The following is a 2,500-nucleotide window of genomic DNA, read 5'->3' on the forward strand; positions in this document are numbered from 1 at the left end:
CGAGCGAAGGGCGATGCGCGGCCTCCCGGAGTCGATCCGGGCCGACGGGACTCGTTGAAGCTGCGGTACGGGTCGAGCGAAAGGCGACGCGCGGCGTCCCGGGGTCGATCCGGACAGACGGGACTTGTAAAAATTACGGTCCGAGTCGAGCGAAAGGCGACGCGCGGCGTACCGGAGTCGATCCGGGCCGACGGGACTTGTGAAAATTTCGGTCCGAGTCGACCGAGAGGCGATGCGCGGCGTCCCGGAGTCGATACGGGCCGACCGGACTTGTGAAAATTTCGGTCCGAGTCGAGCGAAAGGCGACGCGCGGCGTACCGGAGTCGATCCGGACAGACGGGACTCGTTGAAGCTGCGGTACGAGTCGAGCGAAAGGCGACGCGCGGCGTCCCGGAGTCGATCCGGACAGACGGAACTTGTAAAACTTTCGGTCCGAGTCGACCGAGAGGCGATGCGCGGCGTCCCGGAGTCGATACGGGCCGTCGGGACTCGTTGAAGCTGCGGTACGAGTCGAGCGAAAGGCGACGCGCGGCGTCCCGGAGTCGATCCGGACAGACGGGACTTGTGAAAATTTCGGTCCGAGTCGACCGAAAGGCGACGCGCGGCGTCCCGGAGTCGATCCGGGCCGACGTCGACTTGTAAAACTTTCGGTCCGAGACGACAGAAAGGCGACGCGCGGCGTCCCGGATTCGATCCGGGCCGACGGGACTCGATGAAGTTTCGGTCCGAGTCGACAGAAAGGCGATGCGCGGCGTCCCGGGCCGACGGGACTTGTAAAAATTTCGGTCCGAGACGAGCGGAAGGCGACGCGCGGCGTCCCGGACTCGATCCGGGCCGACGTCGACTTGTAAAACTTTCGGTCCGAGTCGACAGAAAGGCGATGCGCGGCGTCCCGGATTCGATCCGGGCCGACGGGACTTGCAAAAATTACGGTCCGAGTCGACAGAAAGGCGATGCGCGGCGTGCCGGAGTCGATACGGGCCGACGGGACTCGATGAAGTTTCGGTCCGAGTCGACAGAAAGGCGATGCGCGGCGTCCCGGGCCGACGGGACTTGTAAAAATTTCGGTCCGAGACGAGCGAAAGGCGATGCGCGGCGTCCCGGAGTCGATCCGGGCCGACGGGACTCGTTGAAGCTGCGGTACGAGTCGAGCGAAAGGCGACGCGCGGCGTCCCGGAGTCGATCCGGACAGACGGGACTTGTAAAAATTTCGGTCCGAGTCGACCGAAAGGCGATGCGCGGCGTCCCGGAGCCGATCCGGGCCGACGGGACTTGCAAAAATTACGGTCCGAGTCGACAGAAAGGCGATGCGCGGCGTGCCGGAGTCGATACGGGCCGACGGGACTCGATGAAGTTTCGGTCCGAGTCGACAGAAAGGCGATGCGCGGCGTCCCGGGCCGACGGGACTTGTAAAAATTTCGGTCCGAGACGAGCGAAAGGCGATGCGCGGCGTCCCGGAGTCGATCCGGGCCGACGGGACTCGTTGAAGCTGCGGTACGAGTCGAGCGAAAGGCGACGCGCGGCGTCCCGGAGTCGATCCGGACAGACGGGACTTGTAAAAATTTCGGTCCGAGTCGACCGAAAGGCGATGCGCGGCGTCCCGGAGTCGATCCGGGCCGGGAGCCTGTCGGAACATCGTCATATGAGCCTCGTTCAATTTCGACAAAGTTCCCGGAGTTCAAAATTTTTTCGATAGCCCGCGGAGGTTTCGCCCCGTAAGCCGACCGTGCTACCACCGTGCCGGCGCCGACGTCCTAGCGGCCAGGCTCCTACTAGTAAGAGGAGCGAGTCGGTCGGGCCGGTCTCCCGTCGTCCGCCTGCTACGCCGTACCGGTACGTGCTCGAGCACGATACGTACTTCGGCGTAGACCAGGAGCGGGCGTTCGCGGACCGTTCCGTGCCTCGTACCAAAGAAACTACGCGACTCGCGTTGTTTCATCTATCGTCACTGCATTACCGCGGGTCGGTGTCTCAGACCGAATGGCCCTTGACGCGGTACCAAGAAGTTCGGCTCTCCGTGAAACACGGAAGGCCGAACGCTCCAACGCACGCGTCAACTCGCTTCTTTCCGAGCGTACACTCAAAGACCAGAGATGTTATAACAACGTATCCCAGACGCTTTCAATCTAGCCGACGGGTACGGGAGATCGTTCGAACGCTTATAAGCCGAGTGTCGAAGGTGGCGGCACACGGAACCGGGGCTGCCTGCGCGCAGTCCCGAAACACACAGTAGACGCGCGGCCGACCGGGCTACGAGACCCGGTCGGCGATGGGTGGCGCACGTCCGAGCCGAGATTTTGTATCGAAGCTCCCTGGTTGATCCTGCCAGTAGTCATATGCTTGTCTCAAAGATTAAGCCATGCATGTCTCAGTGCAAGCCAAATTAAGGTGAAACCGCGAATGGCTCATTAAATCAGTTATGGTTTCTTAGATCGTACACACATTTACTTGGATAACTGTGGTAATTCTAGAGCTAATACATGCAAACAGAGTTCCGACC

General features: G+C 61.7%; 1 non-coding gene across 1 annotated transcript in view; it reads left to right on the forward strand.

Moving 5' to 3' along the window:
* The first annotated feature begins 2,309 nt into the window (after window positions 1-2,309).
* The window catches only part of LOC124295764, a 1,914-nt gene continuing 1,723 nt past the window's right edge, over window positions 2,310-2,500 (forward strand). Inside the window, exon 1 of the ribosomal RNA XR_006905617.1 lies at window positions 2,310-2,500. This exon is cut by the window's right edge and continues 1,723 nt beyond it. This is a non-coding gene — a ribosomal RNA (small subunit ribosomal RNA).

Source organism: Neodiprion lecontei, unplaced genomic scaffold, assembly GCF_021901455.1.
Source record: "Neodiprion lecontei isolate iyNeoLeco1 unplaced genomic scaffold, iyNeoLeco1.1 ptg000076l, whole genome shotgun sequence".
Classification (NCBI taxonomy): Eukaryota; Metazoa; Arthropoda; class Insecta; order Hymenoptera; family Diprionidae; genus Neodiprion; species Neodiprion lecontei.